General features: G+C 37.5%; 1 protein-coding gene across 13 annotated transcripts in view; it reads right to left on the bottom strand.

The window, feature by feature from the left end:
• The window catches only part of LOC117407190 (disabled homolog 1-like), a 164,666-nt gene that overhangs the window by 77,275 nt on the left and 62,833 nt on the right, over window positions 1–24,558 (bottom strand). For 12 of the 13 annotated variants that reach the window (XM_059031486.1, XM_059031489.1, XM_034011919.3 and 9 more), the window contains exon 1: window positions 3,374–3,622. The exons of the other annotated variant lie outside the window; for it this stretch is intronic. The gene's annotated coding sequence lies outside the window, so the exon portion shown is untranslated. Of the gene's footprint in view, window positions 1–3,373; window positions 3,623–24,558 lie in introns of those variants that run through there. 13 annotated transcript variants of the gene reach the window in all.

The following is a 24,558-nucleotide window of genomic DNA, read 5'->3' as shown; positions in this document are numbered from 1 at the left end:
ACTGAAGTTCTTCTTCTATATTTCAGGGAATCTGAGGGTGATTATAACGAGACCTGCTCCTAACCTTAACTCACGTACTTAACACCCACCTAGAGTGCTATTCGCTTATGGAAATCCATTCCTTGCCAGGACATGGTGCTTTCTGCTGTTGGGCTTATCTCACAATTTTTAAAAGGTAATTTGGGCTGGATCATTAGCCCTTCATGCCTTTCAACCCTGGAGCGCTGGGTTTGAATTAGACTCGGATATTGTGCTGTAATAACATGACTTACTGAAATTAGGGTGACACTTTACATTACATGTCTCTAATTTCTGTGTATTTACATGGTAGTTACTTAGTAAATGCATGTGTACTTACACATAATTGCAATGCTATTATGCATGGTTACAATTTACTTAATGTTTGAATCTTTTTGTAAATCTTTTTGCACAATATAGATAAGTACACAATTGTATTAGACAAGGGTTAGGGTTATAACATGCAAAAAGATTTACACAAGCACAAATACATCGTAACTTTGCATAATAACAATGTAATATGTGTAAGTAACCACTATGTATATACACAGTAATTAGAGGCACTTCAAGTAAAGTGTTACCAAATTTAGTATGGACAAATAATTATTCTGTAATATCCCTTTTTGTAATTACATATTATTCATATTTTCTTTTTTACTATTCATTTTTTTTGTTGGTAATATTGCATGCACCTCAAACTGGGATATTGAATTTAAGTAAAGGGGAATTTTCAACAATGCTTATTAAGGGGAATGGAAAATCCAGCCCACTACCTCTCACATTTAATGAACACCAATAAATAAATAAAATCATAAGGCATCCTTATTTCATCAGGCTTCTCTGTCATTATGAGGGCTCCACCTGGACTGTAGTCAGTGGGTCCCTGTGTGGGCTGGTTTTAGCATCTGTGCTTGATGTCTTTTGACCTATATTTGCCATTGTGGTATTTAGGACATCACCAATGTATATATACATTGTTTGCCATTGCAACAGCTTGCTGCAGTGTTGCTGTTTTGTATTCATACGGGGATGGGAATTAAATGGCCATGAACAGACTGTGATTTTTTTTTTAAGCAGATTAGGTTACAGATTAATACTACATGCTCTTATCAGTCCGCTTATACCAGCACAGTAGTCCCATTTTCAAATGATATTTTGTTGAGCAGCACAGTAGAACAGCACGATGAAGAGTATGACATTCTGAATGGAAATGAACATTCATCAGAAATAGGGCTGCAGAGTGCATGGCTTGTAATGAGTGTGCAGATCTAATCGTGTTGGGATGAACACAATGTAGGCATTTTGATTCCTGTAAATTAAACACATAATAATTAAATCATTATAAAATGGATTGGACTTAAAATGGATTGCCTAAGCAGTCTATATCCTTATGTGTGTGTTTCAATCTAGTTATTTACATTTTTCTCCCTAAAATTTGCGATTAAGACATTGCAGTGTTTATATAAAACCAATTAACCATCGTCCTATATGCATATGCTTTTACCTCCAGGTTCAATGCAATCATTCACTATCAAATATTTATTTTAATATGTGCTCCTAAATTACAGCACACACACACACACACACACACACACACACGCACACACACACGCACACACACACTCAAGTGACTAGGAGATCTTGGAACTCTCTCTCAATGCATATGAGCAGAGAATAAAAGTTCACACATGTCTGGAGATACATGAGTTCATTCTAATTCTAGAATATTGATCCCAGAGCTGCTCTCAAAATGAACCTGCATCAGTTTTCTTAAAGCAAGTGAAGATTTGGAATTCCCACTCGTCAGTGCCTCTTGTGCTTTCCCCTGGTGCTACATTATACAAATTAGGGGACGGGAATCACAATGAATCAGTAAGTGCATGAAAGGCAAAACAATGTATTCTTTGTGCTTTACACACAATACTTGCTGTTTCCATGGAAATGTATTGGTACACACAGGACTCAAATAAGCTGCAGCAAATGGCCTTTTTTACTCAGTTCAAACTGAAATCGTGAAATCATCAGTGCATTGATTAAATCTGTTAGACATGCACTGGAGAAAGAGAGAGAGAGAGAGAGAGAGAGAGAGAGAGAGAGAGAGAGAGAGAGAGAGAGAGAGAGAGAGAGAGAGAGAGAGAGAGAGAGAGAGAGAGAGAGAAACAAAACGCAGTTTTATATTTTAACACAAGAGACAGTCAAGCATATCAAGCCTGTGATCATGTAGGGAATTAATCTGAATACTAAAAAAAAAAAAAAAAGATTTTTGGTCTTTTCATTTTACTTTAATGCTACTGGTGATATGGAAAGCATGCATTTCTAGACCTATTAAAGATAAATATTTGATCATATATGGTAGCAAGTAGCAGCATCTCCAGCAAAGCTTGTTCTCAAGTTGTACGAAAGGTATGTGGAGAGACGTGCTGGTTTAATCTGCAATAGAATGGGGGATGAGGTCATCCCCAGTCCAGATTTGTGAATCGCTCTTTCACAAGCCCTGGTGAGTGTAAAGACAACTGCCTCTTCTCTTACTACACCAATTACCGGATCCATAAACAGCATTAAGACCTTCACAAAGGTTCTCTTCATTAATGACCCCCCAGCACTATGGTTTAATTCCGAAGAATCTGATTGATAACTAATCATCTTTTATATAACCTCTCTTCCTGTCCTCTAGCTGACAGTCACAGAGTCAAGGTTTTCAATAATATATATATATATATATATATATATATATATATATATATATATATATATATATATATATATATATTAAAATGAAACAGAAGATTCTAATTCCCATCTTGAATCTAAATCAAAGTTACAGTATGGTTAAATGATTCATTGATTTACCAGCCCTTAAGCAAACCAAAAATACCAGCATGATTATCTCTAAGAGCCATGAGTGCATAAGCACTGCTCAGATTGTTTTGTTTCTTAATCATTTTTCACAGTCCTTTTATAAGCAGCTGTATCCAATAGGCCAGCCCTACTACAGTTCATGTTCAGTACCAGTTCTTTTTCTTTAACATACATTTGTTATAATAATTGACTGTATATGTTTTGATAATTAACTTTACAGTATGAACAAAGTTTTAATAAAATGTATGAATAAAAAAACAACAGTCTGGTGCTGTTATGCAGGTAGTTTGACACTTTGTGTTTAAATGATGCTAGTATCGTAATGATTGTAAGCATAGCTTCTTTAAAGCTACAATTGCCAAACAAAAGTTCAACACAAATGCACAGTAAGTGGCCACAACTACTGCACTTCATTTCAAGCTCAAGGCACAAACAGTTTTGGTCCACATCCTGAAATCAGGTGCTCTGCATAGTATGAGCTGGCATCGGTACTAACCTTTTCGTTGGTGTGTGCTTTTAGATCTCCCATGCTTCTCATTGTCAAAACCTGATTAGTTCCCACTAATGGTATTTGAAAAGTCCATGCTGTTTCTAAAGCAGAGGTAATCCTGTTTCCCATTTTAGGGACATTGTGAAATCTGGACTACATCCTTCCCATTGCCAAATAATTGTATTAGGATTTGAGCGCTCTTTTTTTCCTCTTCTTTTTCTCTGCTCCAGCTGAAGTTGCCTGGTTACCTCTCTCTCTCTCTCTCTCTCTCTCTCTCTCTCTCTCTCTCTCTCTCTCTCTCTCTCTCTCTCTCTCTCTCTCTCTCTCTCTCTCTCTCTCGGGGTGGCTCCATCCAGTGATTCACTGGCCAATCAGGAGCAGCGCTCGCAATTAACTCTTTCATGCCTCACTGTCCTGATTCCCAGGGAAACGAAGAGAGCAGGCAGGGATGAGAGATTCCCTGCGCATGATGGATATATGAAGGGGGGGGGGGGGGGGGGGGGCATAAGATAAATGGCTATATGGATGGTGAGAGAGTGAGAGAGGGGGAGTGAAAGAGTGAGTAGGACAGAGATGTAAGACAAATAGATATATAGATGGATGGAGAGATGGCTAATTGGAATGAAAAAAAACATACATACAGGCAGACAAACAGTTTGATAGGTAGATAGATAGTAATGTAGGTGGTTGTCAATAGCTATAGAGACAGTCAAACTGTTAATGTTACAATGTATGGTACCCAACATCTTTGGCGCATTTTCTTACATTCATCATATTTCTTACTTCTTGCTAGTTTTATATGAATAACTGTTTAGTTTCATTTGACAATTGATGAAGATATAGTGTAAGGCTATACCTAGCTCTATGTATATGCACCATCAAGTCTTTGATAGAATTTACTAAAACATATGATCTACACCCCCACCCCACGCCTCACTGCACCCCCCACCATCACTCAAATCAATTTCTTTAGCTAGCTTCTTATTTTAACCCCAGTTAGTACCTCATCATGCTATTTATTGATTTCAATTATGATTGCAACACACAAAAAGCCCTTGTGTGTTTTTATCATTGTCAAGAATGAGTAAGGGCCCCCTCCTCCCATTCTCCTGCATGTGTTCTCCTGCCATCAGAGAATATGTTCCCCCTGAATATTTGTTCCCCCAGGAATGAATATTCAGGAACAAATATTCAGGAATATTGGTTCTCCTCCCTAACCCTAATCCTAACTGTGAACATGTACCATCCAGTCCCCTCTGACAGGTCCAGTCTCACCTACAATAATAGCAACAGCCTACAAACATTACTCACATTCACTAATGTTATACATGCAGATCTAACAAAAATGCATGTAGGGGGAACAAATGTTTGCTGGTGGGAACAACTATTTGTTTCCCTGGGGGTACATATATTTGCTGTATATTTGCCTGGACCTGCAGTTTCAGGGCATTTACTCTCCAGCTTCAAGCTCTGGCTTCTAGCAGGCTGTGTCTTTATGAACACCACCAAGAAGTGTAATATGCTGTATTCCTTTCTCTGTATAACAGACATCTGATTATCTTTTACTTAGAGAGAGAGAGAGAGAGAGAGAGAGAGAGAGAGAGAGAGAGAGATATCTTTTACTTAGAGAGAGAGAGAGAGAGAGAGAGATGACCTTTTGTTTTAAATGAGTTCTGTATCAGTCATCAAACTGAAGGAACTGCGCTGTGTCGCCCTGAGTCACAAAGGCATATAAAATGAATTTGTCTGACAAAAAAAGAAATTGGTTTAATTCCAATAGAATGTACATGTTGTAGTTTTTGATCTGAGGATGAATAGTTGAGAAAGATTATATCAAGCTGTGAAGATGCATTAAGGCAAGTCATACTGAAAAGGTCTGTCTCAATTGGAAAACTTAACTAGTACCTTGTGTGCCTTTGTGTGTGTGGTGTGAGGCTGTTTTAGAAATACATTTAAAATTAATCCAACATTTCAGAGAAACAGGCACCCAAACACGCATGAATAAAAGCAATGACCTTATATGTGGTGCCAAAAGCCCTGTCTTAAATCCAATTAAATACCCTTCGGGCTACATGTAAAAGATTGCAATGACCAATCACATATAACAAAGTGCAGCAGTCCCTCAGAAATGAACTAACAAAGCACAAACTGATACCCCATGTAACTGAACCCAGAGACATTTCTGAAATGGAGTTCTAAATGTCAAAAACGGAGCAGTTGATCCTTAAGAAACTGTTAAATAAAGACAAGGGTGTGCGGCCGACTTTCATCTTAGTTAATAATCAAACAGCTTTTAAAAAGCAACAACTACAAGAAAGATTATTTATTTTACACACACACACACACACACACGCACACACACACACACACACACACACAACCCCCCCCCCCCCCCCCCACATGCAGTTTCCCATATTACTGGAAGACATGAACATCCAACCAAACAATGACAAGAAGGGATTGAACAGAAACCTTCGTTTTTCCTTGTTTCCTTTTGTTTTTCTGAATAATTTGTTTCCATTCCCTTTCGTCAGTGACTATGACAGAATGTGGCCAAATAACTAGGCACCGCAACTCATTGAAAACAGAACACAAAAGAAAGCTTATTAGTCAGAATACATCCCACAGTAATCTGCCTCTCATTGGTTTGGAATGGTAATGAACTCATTGCTGTCACAAACTATTTTGTCGTATATGTATTCTATTCAGTATTTGTATTATTAAGATGCGGCTCCCTTGATTAAAAAATACGCAACTGCAAAATATGAAGTGTGTATACATCTGGGATACTACTGGGTTGTATTAAACATTTAAATTGAATTACAATTTAAAAAGAAAAGCAACATTACGATACAATACCATACAAAAAAAAAAAAAAAACATGGCACAGCGGCACTGTACAAGACTCTAAACTCCATCACCCATACATGTAATCCAGCCGAGACCAATCAATCAAAGTCTTTATTTATCCAGATGAGTCAATTGAGAACCAATTCTCATTCACAATGATGAGCTGGCAAGAGGCTCACACAACCACAGCAAACAACGTCAAACACAAGAAATAAGGAGTAAAATAAAAACCATAATCAATCATAAAACATGAAACATAAAACTCAGCAGCAACTTAGCAGGCACAGTTGTCAGTCAACAAAGAGTCGAGCAACCCCAGATATAAATCGTTCTAATATCAATCGTTCTAATTGCACCTTTTGTTGAAACTCATTCCAGTCATTGGCTGCTGCAAACTGAAATGAGTGACAACATATAAAGTGGATACATGACAATATATACCACGGTACTGGAAGCCTTTTATAATAATTCAAAGATCGAAGCTCAGGATTGTAAGATGTAAAATGTAGTGTCGGATGATTGACTGTGTTTGGCCCAGGATCTCGCCTTCTGGACCGAGAAGAGCCGCCCTCGTTTGAGGTGCGACCTCCAACGTTGGTCAGAGGTCACCAAGGCCGGGTGATGGAGGACCACCTACCATCAGAAGGGAGATATAATTATAAAAGAGGCAATGGGGAGGTGGAGGAGAAAGTAATTGATAAGATATTAATATTACTCCAAAACTGATTTAAAACTAGCAACATGTCTTAACAAACATACTCAGCATAGATCTGGAATATAAGCACAGCATTGCAATGGCAGTCTAATGAGGTACACAGATAAGAACCCTATTACATATGCATTAACATGTAACTGAACTGCAGCAAGTTGGTAATTGCAGAAAAATCTAATACTTATCTATGCCACTCAAAAAAAAAAGTGTTACCATAAACAAGCTTAGAAAAAGTACGGGAAATAATGTCACAGACATTCAGAATGCTACAGAAAGCGGTACTGTAATTATCAATGCACTGTGGTGTTTTTCCTAAGGTGCAGCCTTATTGTTCTAGTTAAACTGATTTAATTAGCGCTCAGGAGTGTCTCCTCGTTTTCCTACTCCAATGATGGTCCTTTCCAATTCTGTGAATAGAGGACTGGAGTTATGCCAGTCTGTGTGAGAATGCTTTGTTATGAATTTTTAATGACAAAGATAGAAGCTGCTTCCCTAACCACGATGCAATAGCCGTGATTATAAAGTAACAATTAACCAACTCCCTTTTTCATAGAATTTATATAATTTGCAAACTAGCAATGCTTTATTTATTTAAGAGTAGAAAAAATATATCTGAATTGGGAACTTGAATATGAAGTGAAAAGTGTTGGATTTTAGCAAGACCAAGCACTGTTGGTATAGTAGATAAGGAAGAAAAGGTAACATTTTACATTTGATGTGTACGTGATTTAATGTAAGTTTAAAGTGAGTTCACTGCCAGAACTAGCACTTAATTTAAGCTTGGGCGATCCCTTGATCACTGAATAAAAATCCAACACCTCTCAAAAGAACCACAGTCCATGGTCCAGATTCTCAAAATAAAATAAAAAGATTCATACCAAAATCAATTTTTTAAGACTAAATTCAAGCCTCCTAAATCAAATTATTTGTGGTTTGGCCACTTTATTGGGTTTATTGTTCCTTTTGACAATCTAAAGTAAAGAGCCTTTAGAAGCAAAAAAATAAATATGTTGAGAAGTTAGATTTTCTCTGTCTTATGAACTGCTTTTGTGAAAATATTAACCATGTCATCCAATTGATGACAACTGTGTCACATCTGTAGCCACCATGAGAGTAAATGGGGCAAAGTTGTTGACAGTAGCAAACCATGTCTATCTGTTTGCAGTGTTACACATTAGCATGTTGATTCAAGGGCATTCCATTGTTCCAATTATTCCAACTCAGTGCCCAGGGGAGCCTTTTTCAGTTTGTGAAAATAATCACAGAATTATTCAAGCAAGACAAGGGATTTCAGAAAATAATTACTCTTGCATGAAAATAATAATTCATTGATAGTCTGATACAACAAGTAGCTGTACTCCCAAATCATCATAAAACAATGTAATGAGGGATGCAGCTAGAACCAGAGCAGCCACAATAACAGTCTGTAGTCCTCAGATACAGACTGAACCTACACCTGTTTAGTCAACAGATGCTGTGAATAAATTGGAAAATGCCACATCATTGAAGCCCCAATTCCTTTCAAAGGTGCTCCAGATGCACCTAACGCCCCCTTCATAAATTGCACTGGGGTCGGGCAGCTGAATTTGCAAACTAGCAATGCTTTATTTATTTAATTTATACTCTTTTGTGAACTGCCAGCAATCCACACTATTTCACTTTCACATCTCTATCAATAGTACATAATAAAAAAAACACCTTCTTAATTTATGCCAAGGCTCCCCTGACACCCCACCCCCTTCCTTGTTTCATGTGTTTTTGGCCAAGCGAGTGTAATGACCTTCATTACTAAGGGCTTTGTGCTTGAGCTATGGAGGGACAAGCTATTGCATCTGCTCGATTCCACTTGGCCTGTTCCAGCAAGTAAAAAGTCCCAGAGATCATCCAAACCTCATTAAAAACACCTGTGAACAATTCATTATTATAATTTAACTGTCGGGGATGGGTATGGATGATCATAATGTGGGCCACAGAACAGCTTCCCTGCTGGGCTCCCTTTTATCCATCAAGCAAATGTTGCAACAGACTAGATTGTTGGAGAATGTATTTATACTGGGGGGGGGGGGGGGTCAGCCTAATGCTTACCTGTCTGCACTGCAGACTGCCAGGAGATACAAAAGGTGATTTGGGATTTTTGGAGGAAGAGTAGACGTTCCTTTGAGATCATCAATACGTGCATCGTCTTGAGGGCTCTCTTTAACAAAGTAAACAAGATAAATAACCTGCAGAATCTATAAAAACAGGGACAGCTCTGCAGTGTGAAAATGATGGAGGTCTTTTACTGAACTGTCTCTGTTGTGGCATTCCGGTTGGTGATTAACGCATTTTCAGATATGAAAGTTCTTATTTTACTGAACTCTTTAAGGGGTTCACTAACCTGGGATTACACTACACCATATTTAGACCCTTTATTATTATTATTGATTATAGTTCAATTTCTTGGGTGAAAATCGGTGCAACTGATGTTAAAGAACGTAGGTCAAACTGACAGCTTTGTAGTCCTCTAAAACAAATGATTAGTTACAGAAATGTTTCCACCAAATGCAAATCTGTTATCTTGGTCATTTCATATGCTTCAGTATGACAAACTGAGTGAAAAGAGGTACACATGCTTATTTATATACAGCAGGGCTAGTGATGCTTTGTTAATATCCCTTAATTCAATAAAAAAAAGAAAAAGAACAGAATCTGAGCAGGCGGGCGGTATTAAGATCTGCCGCTTTTTAGATCATTAAAATTTACCCCATTGACGGCACCAGTCCTTAGAGCTTGCATGCTACATTTTAAAGGGGACTCGTTCCCATGCTATCCTTACTCTGCTTCAAAACACCATGTATGAAGACCTAGCTCTAATAAAGGCAAACCCTTTTCAGTCTCTACATATGTGTTGTAATCCCTGGAGCCAAACTGTGTCCTGGGTGCTCACATGCATGTAACTGTCTGATTGTGGGTTTCAATATATCTTTCTTTCACTGTGACACTCTTGTAAATGACTTGACTGATCTCAATGCCACTCTCGTGGGAAATGTGAAAGGACTGAGTATCTAAGAGGTTTAAATACTGGCCCCAGGAGGATTGAAGCCTCCTGCCCCACAGCCCCACATCCCCACAAGAGTACTGAGCTGATTGCACACAATCATTGCATTCTTATGATCTGCTGATTATTTATTTTGTTTGTTTTTTTTTAAAGAGATTATTACACGTCCGTAATGAGCAATAATGCTGCCATGCTGTTTCTGGGTAAAATTAAATGTATTCATATTTCATATACCAGCAGACAGCTCTGATCACTTTGATTAGCCTGATAGTCCTTGCTGTTTCTGCTGGTAAAGTCCTAGCAAATATGTATTTTTATAAGATGGTGTAGAGTATACGTTGAATAATTTGATGCTAGAATGAAAATAGGTATTCAATAATCATGTTAGATTAGCCATCAATATTTAGCAGATGTTTACTATGTGCTGTGCATGCCATTATTGCATGACAAGCTTATGATGTATATAAAAAGGAAGAGTTTCACAAAATGTTTTAATAAGATTTCAAAACTTCTAGGCAAACTAAACACATTTTTCAATACCAATATATCCACAGGATATACAACACAATGGTGTTTTCCTTTATTTTATCCCAATTATATGAATATTCTACAACAGTGGGGGTCACAAACTGCAAAACAGCAAAGACAAAAACACAGAAACATACTACAGGCATTCCCAGCACTTTCTAACCGTGTATTTGATTGTATAACCTCTTCCACCCCCTCCTCACTACTACCCCAGCAAACACACACACACACACACACACACGCTCACACACACGCACATGAACAAGCACTCGCACTCACATGCGCAAGCACATGCTCACGCACACTCACACTCACACGCTCACGCTCACGCACACGCACACTAAAGCAGCACAGGTTTTATCATGTTGATTTTAATCTGTGTCTGTTTTAACCTTGAACAAAGCACAATTGTCTTGGTGTTTTTTAATGTATTTCAAATGCTTTTAAAACAAAATGTATGCATGAATGTCATCTTTAAAAGAAATGTAAAATGAATGAAAAAAGAAAGGGTGTAAATTGTAAATATGTAAAATCTCAATAAGAGTATTATAGCTATGCCTAGAATGTATATCTGTATAGCCATACAATGTTCCAAAGAGAATATTTCGTAATGGTATGCCATTTAATCTAATATATTTGCTAGGGAATTAAAAGTATGATTATGTCTATACAGAGAACACATCAAATCATTCAGTACCATATAGATATATGTATACCATTCAGCTGTCATATAGATATTGCACACATTGATGATTATGTATTGAAATATTCGCATGATCTAAATGGGAATTGTTACTTGGGTATCTTTACTCGCTAATCAAATTTAAAAATCAGTGCAAAATAATTTTGTACAGCACATTTAGGAATTAAGAGTCACTTCTCTTGGCAAAATATTGACATAAACAAACAATAACCAAACAGTACAGAGTCACTGAACTGTAATTTTGTGGTTTTTATTTCATATCTGATGGGATTATAATGCTTCAATTAAACATTACTCCACACAATGCTTAACCACGCAGTAAATACTTTCTCTAGAACATTTGTGAGCCATTTAAGCAAGTCATTTGCATACATTTGATTTTGGAACGCGCTCACTTGACTCTTTTGCAACCTGCATAAAAACACAGCTGGCGTACACGCTGATGCTCACTTTTAGCTTTCCTAAATGTCAAGGATATTATGTTGCTTTTCCGACAGTCCCTGCCTCAGCTAGATAGGATGTGACAGGAACAGGCTGCTCAAACAGTTACTGTCGTCTGGCATTTAGTCATGACCATTGCTGGATTCCCCTTTGAGTGATAGCCACACCCACACTGTGGTATTCAAAGTGCTGGAAGTAAATAATAGCAGGGGTGTTTACTGCATGCTGTGTGATTGCTGGGTGAAGAAATCCTGCAGTAAATATTGTCAAATGTGACCACACAAATGGTGATAATATCCAATCTATATATTTGCCATATATAATACATACATTTACAGTTGAAGACAAAAGTATTTGGGCAGTTAAAAAAAAACACAAAGAAAATAATTTCTAATTGTTCTATTGAAAGATATAAATTAAAGTAGAGATTCCATTTTATAAATATATATATATATATATATATATATATATATATATATATATATATATATATATATATATATATATATATATATTACATAACATGCATACAATTAAAAATAGCATGCAAAAACTAATTTCATACTTTGACAAAAGTATTTGGGCACCCTTACATTAGTATTTTGTGTGCCTACCCTTTGCTTCCTTTTCAGCTTGCAGTCTTTTTTTTGGTATTTTGAAACCAGTTCCTGGGATCTTTCCAGAGATGTTTTTGCCCATTCTTCAACACATACAGATTTGAGTTCTGCAATTAACTTTCCTTTTTGCAATAGCAGCCTTTAAGTCAACCCACGACATCTCGATGGGATTCAAGTCTGGGGACTGAGGTGGCCAATCCATAACTGTAATCTTCCTTTTTTTATCAGGAATTCCTTTGGAGACTTCAAAGAATACTTAGGGTCATAATCCTGCTGGAATACAAATTTCCGTCCAATAAGCCTTCTAGCACTGGGTAACAAATGAGAGTGCAAAATGTCTTGATATTTTACAGCATTCATTGATCCTTCAACAATACAAAGGTCACCAGTGCCTGAGAAAGAAAAACAAGACCATACCATCACACAACCTCCACCATGTTTAACACTGGGCATGATGAACTTTTCTTTAAATTCTTCTCCTCTCTTCCTCCAAACATACTGTTGCTTTCGTGGTGAAAAAAAGTTATATTTTGGATTTGCCTGACCATAAAATGTGGTCAAAGAAATCATCAGGCTTCTTCAAATATTCATGGAAAACTCCAATTCTTTTGTGTATTGTTTTTAACAAAGGTTTGTATCTTGGTTTTCGCCCATGGACATTCATCTTGTTAAGGTATTGTAGAATTGCTTGCTCGTGAATTTCTTCTCTCAATTCTTGTGTCAAGTCTTTCGCAGTAATCTGAGGATTTTGCCGGGCTGCTAGAACGATTCTTCTTCCAGATTTTGCAGAAATCTTTCTTGGTCTTCCACACCTGGAGCTAGTTGTAGTAGTTCCTGTTCTCTTGTGTTTGTCAATAATAGCCCACACCGTGTTTTTCGGAAAACCTGTCTTTCTGCTATTTTTCTGGTAGTTTGTCTTTTTTATTTAGTTATATCACTGCCATTTTGAGATTGTTGCTGTACTCTTTAGTTTTAACCATTTTTTGATGAATTTTTTTAATCAAAAATTTAAATTTTATTTTTCAGCGCTTGATTGTTTATTTAGTTATTCTATAATTATCACCAGGTGTTGGTTTTCAATCATGATAATTGTCAATTAGCTTTACGAATGGGTTTCATACAAAATATGTTGCCCAAATACTTTTGTCAAAGTATGAAATTAGTTGTTGCATGTTATTTTTAATTTTTATGCATGTCATGTAATACTTTATTGTTTTATTATAAAGCTGAAACTCTACTTTAATTTATATCTTTCAAATCACTATCTTTTTGGTTTTTCTCATTTTTTTAACTGCTCAAATACTTTGGTCTGCAACTGTATATATTGTGGCTATTATGATTTGTATGGACACTGGGTTATGATACAAATCATAACAAATAATTTTTGCTGTTTACTGTAAATGTTGTAAATGTTATATATTATTATATAGTATGTACTGTATGCATATCCACTTTATATTGGATCCCAAAGTGTTACCCAAAAAACAGTTAGTATTAAAAAAGCATTAGTAAATGTTACCTCCTGCTCTGTGATGCCTTATACATATGTTCTACATCATATAATAAGCATCAATAAAGTGGTAATAAAAGGTTATAAAACAGCATTGCCCCAAAATAGTCTGAATAGGAATAGATACTTTTGCTAAACACCTAAGAAGATCTCCCTGCCTGTCCTATAGCTCCAGTGATAAACAGATACATAGACCTGGCTTGCAGCTCCTGCTGGAGCCTTCAGCCAGCTGGTTGGAAACACACCGGCAGTAAACTTAGCAGGGACCCGGGCGCTGGCCAGATTATTCCACTCAACCAGGCACACTGCTCCACCCCACCAAAAGGAGCCCCACTCAACACTGCAAATTGGATTTCAAGTCAAATTGGTTGAACAGCTTGCTACCCTTGGCATTCGAATAAGCAGGTTTAATATCAATGAAGGCTGGCACAAGTGCAATGGCAGCTTAGCTCCGCAAGAATTGACAGAGGACATAGATGCAGTTATTGGAACAGTGGAAGCACACTGTACTTACACAACTGGGTGTGTGTAAAAATGCTTTATAATAACGGTCTTGTAAATTCATTTTCAAACTATTCCTCCTTTTTTGTTTAGCAACATGTCCAGAAATGTTGGCAAGAACCCACAGCATAATTGAGTTGAGTTGATAAAGAGGTCTATAGAATTATATTAAACATATCACGCATATACTGACTGTTGACTCTGGCGTATAGATTAGCAGCATCGTTCTATTTGTTGGTATATTCGGTTATCACTTATCATAACGGTTATCACTTAATTACAACCAGGAATCCGAAGTGAAGAAATCTGGGCTAGGGTCACAATGACTCAGATCATCCCCAAATGAATCCTGCTCATTCAGCCCTTGCTTGTGAGCTCTCGGTTGCTTCCTTGGAGCAGCTGGTCAGTGTCGGTTTTTATTTTTTTGTACCGCAGACAGGCATTTTTATGATTTTTTTTTTTTTTAAGTCAGCCATGGTGAATTGATGTGCTTGGGTTGGATGAGATATTCTACATTGCAGCAAAGGTTTTCATGTTGGAACTGCACCAGACGCAAATGATGATTGCATTTCTTCCCAATTTAGTTTTGATCTAGCGTACTAATGCCCAGGTTTCAATGCCAATGTTCAAAATGTAGCAGGAATACAGGCACATGTATTAAATGATATTTCTCTCTCTCTCTCTCTCTATCCCTCTCCCTATCTCTCTCTCTCTCTCTCTCTCTCTCTCTCTCTGCATCTCTCTCCTCCACTGAGTCTACCATGCTGACAGCATCTGTAATTTCTCTCCTATATAAATTATTAGGCCATGCAGCCAGCTTTGATCCCAGAGGGGCTATTTTTTCCCTCAAACCAAATATAATTTATCGTCCATTCAGACAGGCAAGCCAGTACATCCTTTAGACCAATGCCAGGCTCATTCAACCCTGTCTAGACAACCATTATAAACTAACTGGGATTCTCAGTGATATTTTAGTAGTACATACTAACCAAATGATTACAGTAAATCTTGCCAAAGATGTTGCAACATCATTTCCTATTTAAATGTCAAACGCATTAGGGTAAACACGTATTTGATTTTTTTAATTATAATTTTTTTTTTTTTTTTAGAGCTACTAAATTTTACTGATCGTTCCTTCCACATATTTCCACAATGTAAGCAAGCGTCTTAACCACAATGCAAGAGAGCCGGGCTCGTCTGGATTCGTGGTTTTAGAGCTTTTAACCTCATCTCATCTCAATGACATGCCAATTGACTTGTGAGAAGGAGAACCAAAGTGTGAGGATTGTTGTAGTTTGGGTTCTTGTAAAACTCTAATAAGCATCTTGACTCCTCAGGAACCGGTTGCTGCTTTTCCATTGCCTCGCGTGTTCTCAATGCTTCTACATTCCCTCCTGTGATCTCTTTAAGTAGAATACGAGCGTGCTTCAGAAGTTGTGGATGAACTGCTTACAGTACACCAGGCACAAAGTACAAAGACTTCAGTCTACCGTCAGTTTCCTTTTAGAGTACACAAAGATATGAAAATGAAAAATTTAAATAGAACTGTCTTAATGGGTCTGCCAAAGTGAAGGAAGTTTATTACTCGTAGATGGATACAAAAAAAATTATTGTAGTGTACAATAGCTCTGCTGCAGGCTGACAGAAAACTGAAGGCAAAATAACTGTAAAATAATGACGCGCACCCATTACAGAATGCTAATCTCACCGTATTGAAAGAACTTGAAACACCTTTCCATAAAAAAGACCCTGTTTTATTCTTTTAACAATGAGATTTCTTTTATGGTAACTAGTTTTACAGCACTGATGGAAAACCACTTTCAATCACGACCCAGGATCAATCCTTAATTGATTAGGTCCCTTATTTATTAAGACTATAATCTTTTTTTTTTTTTTTTTTAATCGCATGATCACTACATGAAAGCGTGATTAATGATTTGAAATCACTCCACAATTGTAACATTAAGAGGTAATGGACTGCACTGGATTGCATTCTCTCAACACTTTATTTAATTCTTCAGTGTCATTTTATTAACTGTTTTTAATTGTTCAATTTTTACAAACTGTCTCATTATCTTAGTTTTTTCAAATTGTACAATTAAACTGTACACAAATACTATATATATGTGTGTTTGTGTGTGTGTGTGTTAGGCTGTTAATTGTTCTACAAATTAGTCTGTTTTTTCTTTTTATCACATTTTGTATTACTGTTTTAAATATGCTGGTTTAATTGTTCTATGTGTGTGTGTATGTGCGTGTGTGTGTGTGTGTGTGTGTGTGTGCGTGTGCGTGCGTGTGTGTGTGTGTGTGTGTGTGTGTGTGTGTGAAGCTTTTTGGGATCCTTGTGATAAAAAAGTGCTATAGAAATGTGAATTGTTCAGGTTGCTGTTGTAATCTTCTTGAGAGATATTTAAAATACCATATTAATTACCTAAAAAAGAAGCCCTCAACATTTAAGGTGCTCCCACGTTATATTGCATGAACATTTGATGCGTGTTGGAGGTAATCTGTGCATCATCTGTGATGCTAATAAGGGTCTCATTAAAGAGATGCAGAGATGCAGTGTTTGCCACTTCCTCTGCATATGTGTGAGAATGAATTTATTAGGAACAACTGGGGGGATAAAGTAGGCGACATCACACACAGTACAAACACAAGATTAATCACACGGTTTGCTATGCATTAAATACAGCCCTGAGCTGTTAGCTGTTAGTTAGCCAGCAGTGAAAGAGGTAAAATAAATGATTTATCAGAGCTTAAAAGGGGATTGATGGTGGGTGTCCGATTAGTTGGCGCATCTGTATCTTAGACACCCACGCATCTAACAGGATGTGTAAACGAGGCAGAAGGCAACTGCTAGTGGAAGATGATGATGGTTGCAGGTCAGATCTGAAGAGCATCCGTTGACATGCACAATATGATCCAAAACATTGAATAAAAGTAGCGAGAAAGTTGTGTTGACAGGGGCTTCGCTGATGTGACGCTGGTTGCAGTGGATCTGCATTTGAGTCTTATAGTCGTTACCCTACCTTTGCTCACATGTACTTCAGCAATATGTATTTAAACACCAACACTCACATAAAGCATTGGAATGGAAGAGTTAGAAAAATCAAATTCCATTGTTAAAATAACAGGCTTGTTACTCTGAGATATTCCTCCAGTCATATTTCAGAATAGCTGCCCTACTTTTCTTGGGTTTAAGAAACATTTCACTTCTGTCACTTGCTATTACATTTGACTAGTTACAAGGGGAAAAAAATTCTGAGCAGGGAGCTTTTGTCTCAGATTGGAAACTAATTGATCTTTATTGTACTCTTTAATGGTAGAGGTACAGCATAATTGATTATTGGTATGATTGTTTACCATGTGCTTTTAATGAGTAATACATGACAACAAGCTCATAGCTAATCAAATAAATGATATGAGAAATCTAATCTTGCTGTCAAGCTGAGTGGAAAAGGGTCCCTGTGGAAAGCCAAGGGTAATTATCAGTCTCTGTGTCTGGATGGACAGACGTGATTGATTTTGTTTTTGCTTAATTCTGTCACTTAATATACAAATCAGCAAAGCGCCAAATGTATTGATAGATATCTAGATTAGGCAACACATAACAAAATTAACGAAGCATGGTGAATAGAAGGCTTTCTTTTGGGAGGCCCGCTAAATATCTACAGGGACCGGACAATGAAAAATAAATCAGACCTTCCTCTCCCACGATTGGCTGAATATACTTGGAAATTAATCAGAGAAAAAGGAGGCTCAGCTGAACGGAAAACAAGTAAGACACGAACCTAATCTGCCAAAGCCAATCGGAACTAAATTTATTTTCTCAGCTAACAAATAGAAAGCAGTTGTGGTTGCTTAGCAACCAACTGCAAAAACAAGGGTCAAATCAAAGGTCAATGCAAGTGGTTGTACTAAACCCTTTTGAAAGGCTCTATTACCATAACTACAAGGAGAATCGGTGTAGAAACTCCAGTGTTCGGGCAACACCCAATGTGCTCTTATAATGGATTGTTTTACAAAATTGAGGTGGAATTGACTGCCTCTGTCCTGTATACTGCTCTCAACTGTTAAATGACTGGGAGGAGGTTGTTTGGCTAAGCAGGGTTTGTACTGGGTTCAGTCCACTGGATTTACCTGTCTACAACAACATGACTGAACTGAAAGTTCAAATATTAGGCTAAACATTCTGGGACCTTGCAACTGCTCCTTGGATCTCTCAGGTCAATTAAGTAGTATTTTGAATCTCAATGTCTTTCATGTGATGTAAGTAACCTCAAAAACGAGCTACATCTTTCTGAACCCAATTGCAATTGACCTACTGGCTGTTAAAGAATAAACGAAATGGACATTGATCAACAGGAGATTCCGTAAGGGCATGTTTACCCAAATTGATGGGAGACATGCTCTTAACAGTTCATAGTAATACGAATAATAAAAAAGATCATGTCTGACTATGTAAACTTTTGATTAATGTTGTGCTAGAAGACAGTAACTACACAGACGGTTGTGTAGTTTCAATGCATCTATGTTTCGTTACAAAAGAAATAAATAAATAGGTGGTTGCTACTGTCTTGGGAGCCCCAGTTTTATTCTGACACTTCTGATTCACAATTGTGTGCATGTCTTTTTGGTTAAGATTGGCTCTCTAAAACCAGATCAAAGTGGTAAGGGTTTTAGCATTGGTTTGAATCATATCTTTCCAAATGAAACTCATTGAACAATATGCACGATTGGGCAGATATGAGAGCCTGATAAGATGCAGCTCTGCTATCGGATCAGTCTGAAGCACTCTTAAGGGCAGGGCCTGGCTCTTCAAGTCCTGACTGTGTCTGTGATGCTCTGCTGTTACAGATTCTGTACCCTGTCGGTGAGATGAGATGAGCTGAAAGCTCTAAAACAAGGAATGAAGACGAGCCTGGCTCTTCTGCAATGTGGTTAAGGCACTCGCTTGTGATACGCAGGGTCGCTGGTTCACACCCGGCCTCTATCCTATAAGACTAAATGTAAATAAATATCGAATAAATAATGTTATTTCAGTATTTGGTCTCGATTCACATTTTTGCTTTATGGGCATTTTGACAAAATGTTTACTTAGCACCATTTCCCACACAGACATCACTAACAAGCTGTGCATTAGTACAATGTTAAGCCTAGTACCAAGTTGCCACATTTAGTAATTATAATTTGCAAAGCCCTAATATGGGCAACAAATCCAATATAATTCCAATAATAATAATAAAAATATCAATAATAAAAAAAAGCTGTGGTAATCTATGAAAGTATGGTCCCTCAAAAAAGTTTGTATTTTTAAATGTCAGAAGTCAGTATAGTTTTGTTTTTAGGTAGAATTTGTTGGATTCTGCCATTCAAGTCATGTGAAATATGTCAGCTATTTTGCATTTTAAGAGCTGTAGGTCAGCTTGCCACTTATACAGTGCCTGTATGCTGTATTTTAAACAGTTAAGTAACTGTTTTCTTGTTCAGTTTTGGGGCTCACTTGTACTATTACTTCATGCTGAGTTTAATTAAACATACCTATTTGATATATAGAAACCAGGTGTATACTTTTAAAAACGATTTAATCTGAACAACTTTCCAAAGAGCTGCAGTTGGCTACAAAACTAATCTATTTAAACAAAGCCTCCTGCTGTTTCTGTAGTCTTCTATCCAAGGATGTGCTACATTTAAACAGAAATGTATTAATGGTTAAGGGTCCTGGATCCAGAAACCTGAAACTAATACTGAAGCTCATTTGTACATACCATCAGTAGATTCATAATTCTGAAGAAATCAGAGTCATTATATACAAGCTATACATACAATGTAAAGAGAGAGGCTGCAGAGCATTATATGTTAAGGAAGCTTTTAGAAGGAATAATAAACTCTTTGCTTTTTCGCTTTTGTATTTATAGTCGTCCCACTTTGTAGAGTGTAATGCTGACACTGCACAAGAAAAAAATGAACAGAGAAATGAATGAGTGATCTTTCTAAGAACTGACATCTTAATTCACAAAATGTAAGAAAAAGCAATTTTGTGCTGAGTAAATTATTATTTAGCGATTCGTGCCAAAATTAAAACCCAACGTCTCATAAATCATATGCTGCTGTTTTTGTTTTCGGAGGACAGGAAATCATTTCAATGATTCACATTTTGACATTGGCTGTAGAATGGTTTGGAGATGATCGTCTTCCATAGCTCCTACATTCTCCTACAAATTAAAAAAAAAACATTCTTACAGTTTATGCAGATGGTATCCTCGTTAATCTTCTCACTACATGTTGAATCACAGCACGAAGAATTACAAGTTATATACAAGATGCTCAGTATCTTCAGGTAACTCTATTTTATATTGTACACTGTGGTGTTACCCAAGGCTACTAACTGAAGTGCATTATACACTTTATTTATTTAGCAGACCCCTTTATCCAAAGCAACTACACAGGCGAACTATGTATCCGCTGCAGAGTCACTTACAATAACATCTCCCCCCTGAAAGACAGGGCACAAGGAGGTTAAATGACTTACTCAGGGTCACACAGTGAGTCAGTGAGCGAGCCGGGATTTGAACCGGGGACCTCCTGGTTACAAGCCCTTTTCTTTAACCACCGGACAACACAGCTTTCAATGTACTTGTTCAGTTGTTGTTGAGTCTTATAATTGTATTGGAGGTAATCCACAATGAATGCAATGAACCTGATTTAATCTTAAGCACCAAATTTGCTCGACTGTTTTGGAAACACTGAAAGTGCATGAATACAAGCTAAAATCAGCTATAGCTGAAATAACATACATTTGCTGTACTAATGCCTCTTCCATCCTCCCGACTGTCACATTCCTAGGACCCTCGTATTCATGTGGGGAATGTCTCCTCATAACCTTGATGATATTGCCACTGCATGATCCAACTGGCTGACAATTGAGCTGCTGTGATGCTAACAATGACTTGGCTGAGACTCCTTTACGTAGTAAAATGCAATAATCTAAGGGCAGGAGAGAGGTACAGAATAAGTGAATCGGACAGTGAGCTCGGGAAGACACCTGCAGGGCTGGCCTTTGTCCTTCAGAGGCTGGTAGCTCACTGACATCCGCTCTCGAGTTCCTGGGTGTAGAAGAGGAAGTTGGCTCGGTCGTGGGATTGGAGGCACCCTGAATCTTCAGTTCCCCTGAGCTGTGTGGGGAATTACTGCGATGGGGGTGGGGGGGGATTGGACATTATAACAACTCAGAATGACTTTTAACAAGGTCACTGGAAGTGTTTACTTTTATATATTATATCTGTACATACATTAAAAATATTTCTGCAGTAATTATCTGTGCAAAACTTCACCAGCTGTTGCAGTAAGTGGCTCCAGGAACATATGAATGCAGTGAATACCAATCAGCAGGAAAACGGTATGCTTTGCAAAGGAAATAACTTCTGCCTATGACAGAATACAGCGACCTAATCCATTTTAATTAGCATTGCTCATTATGCAAAGTGATAAGGTATCAGTCATTGTAACTGCAGGTACTGACAATTAGTCAGGGATATTAACATCTCAGAAAGACAGGAGATAATAGGGTATCGGCAAGGGCTACAGTCTGGACCTACAGATGATTCACCCACCGGTTCTGCAGTAAAATCAATCCCCAGATTACACATTGTACTTGCAGTGTCCCTTTCCTACCCTGAGCTAGTGACTATAGTTGCTTACACTGATTGGGTATTTAAAGGGTAAATAGGTTAGAATTGTAAAGCAAAGAGAGGCATAGTAAAGCAAAGAGAGGCATAGTAAAGCATATAAAAAAACAAGGACAAACCATGGTAAACTATTATAAATGCATAGTAAATGCATGGGAAAGAGTGGGAAAACTGCAACACTGCATTCACATTCACCCTGGAAAACCATCATTCACTGGCAGTAACATTACATATATATTTTTTACCATTAGTTCTAAATAATTATGTACAATAATACAGTTAGTAAAGATACCACTCATCTCAACATATCAGTTACTACTGCGCAATACTGCAGTTTGCTGCTGTGAAACGAACTTTCAAAAAATGTACACATTAAGTACATTGTAATTATGTGTAAGTACACATGTATTTTCTAAGTAACTACTATGTAAATACACAGTAATTAGTAACACTTAATATAATGTGTTATCAAATAAAAAAAAATCTTCTTCCCTAATTACTCCTCTTGCAGCCAGAGAAAAGGGTGCCCTTTCAAGGATTTATCCTTGATCAAAGCAAACAAAGCTTAATTTCTACACAGTGCTCTTCAGCAGTGCACCTGCAATTCCTAGTCATCTGTGGGTATTTATTAAGAACAGTAATCAATTAAGGACACCTGGTTTGCAACCACCTATCTACGTGATTTATTACTCTGGGAGAGGCTAAATGAGCTGAACCGTGCCCGAGGTAACAAATATAATAACTGGAAATGTAAATGAAATCTCTACTTGTTATTAACTATCCTGCTTCAGTCAGGAACACTCATGCAATAGAAAGAACAATATTTATCGACGCTTAGATAAGATGATACTACATTATACATATTTCCATTACATCCTTCGTAACCCTAATTTAGTTATAGTGGAGAGGCTGGGAAGCCAGGGGCTAGGGGTAGGATAGCTCAGGGCTGGTCTTTGTCCTCCAGAGGCCGGTAGCTCGCTGACATCTGCTCTCGAGTTCCTGGGTGTAAAAGAGGAAACTGGCTTGGTCATGAGATCGGAGAAGCTGTGTGCGGAATTTCAGCAGTGAGGGGAAAATAATTGGACATTCTAAATTGAGAAAAAATCAGGGGTAAAATAATTGGGCACTCTAATAAAAAAATAAGAAAAGTGTGCTCCTTTTGCAAGCTTTTGAATTGCACCCATACCTTTGCCTGTTTTGTTGTGCAATTATAATGTTACTTACAGTCTTTATCTACCGTTTTGATATGGACAGCTACATAATGTACACCTAAATAAGACGTGACATGGCAATTATAGGATTTATTTTTCATTTGAGTATATATTGAAGTAGCCATCCATAGTCATCTGCAGTACATTCAGCATTTTTCAATCTTACATAAATATGTATCATGTTTATAATATGTATGTGCACCATCATGTTTATTCATGTGTGCATCATTTATCATGTTCTGTGTGGGAACAGCTAAACCACAACACACTGCTGCTTAAGAGCAGGCCAGTAACAGTGTACACACACACACACATGTACACATACACAAACACATACACACACACATACACACATACACAAGTACTCACACACACATGTACACGTACACACACACATACACACCCACACACACACACACACACCCACACACACACACACACACCCACACACACACACACACATGCAGAGCAGGGCTGCACCCAACATGCTCAACACATTGAGGCTCTGGAATAGGAGGGCTTATAGTGATTGTGGTTGCTGACTTCTGTCTTACCATTTCACAGAGAAGGTTAGAATCAAATGGGGAGTTCTTCATTTATTTCAATATTGTCCAGAGCCACAGTAATGTAGTGCCATACAGAAAGGTCTCAATGGTAATGCATCAGAAGGATGCTTGAGGGTGAATGCAGTCATTCAATACAGCCCCGTGATACGATCTGCGCTGTTTCATGGCAATTCTCAATCAAATTCCTCAGACATATGAGGAGAACCCATGAAACATAGCATCAACATAAAAGTCTCAAAAATACACTTTTTATTGGTTTTTCTCCTAATACTCTTCCGATAGCTTTTTATATTGCCGGAGCTATACTCCACCATATAATGAAATTGCAAGTGCATATGAACTGGTACTATGGGACATTCTGAGTCATGAATGTACTAACCGGTCTGGCACAACAGATGTATATAAATACACCAATAATGATGTTGCTTTGCTGTTGTTACTAAACAGATAGACGTGGATCATGCTGATGATGTGTTGATGAAACATATGGACAGTGCTGTGTCACCTTATAGGACCCCTTTGGATACAATGTCTTAACTCTCATTTGGCAATTCTGGTCTCAAAATGTCTAATAAAATAGTTTTAGCTGAACAGTACATTATAGCCTGGAATGTGTCAGCATTGCTTGCAGTGATTTTGCTCTGATGTGCTCTGATCTTTTGCAACCTGTTCGACCTACTGGCATTTGTGTGCTTTGAAGATGGCAAACAGCTCTGTTAGTAATTCAGCCTCCCTCAATATCGTGCTTGCTGAAAAGGGGCAGTATTGTGTCAGTTTTGTTTTTTTTATGAACATGTAATGTGGTGGATCACAGAGGAGATGATGCA

Source organism: Acipenser ruthenus, chromosome 10 (genome assembly GCF_902713425.1).
Source record: "Acipenser ruthenus chromosome 10, fAciRut3.2 maternal haplotype, whole genome shotgun sequence".
Lineage (NCBI taxonomy): Eukaryota > Metazoa > Chordata > Actinopteri > Acipenseriformes > Acipenseridae > Acipenser > Acipenser ruthenus.
This window is presented reverse-complemented; position numbering and strand designations above follow the sequence as displayed.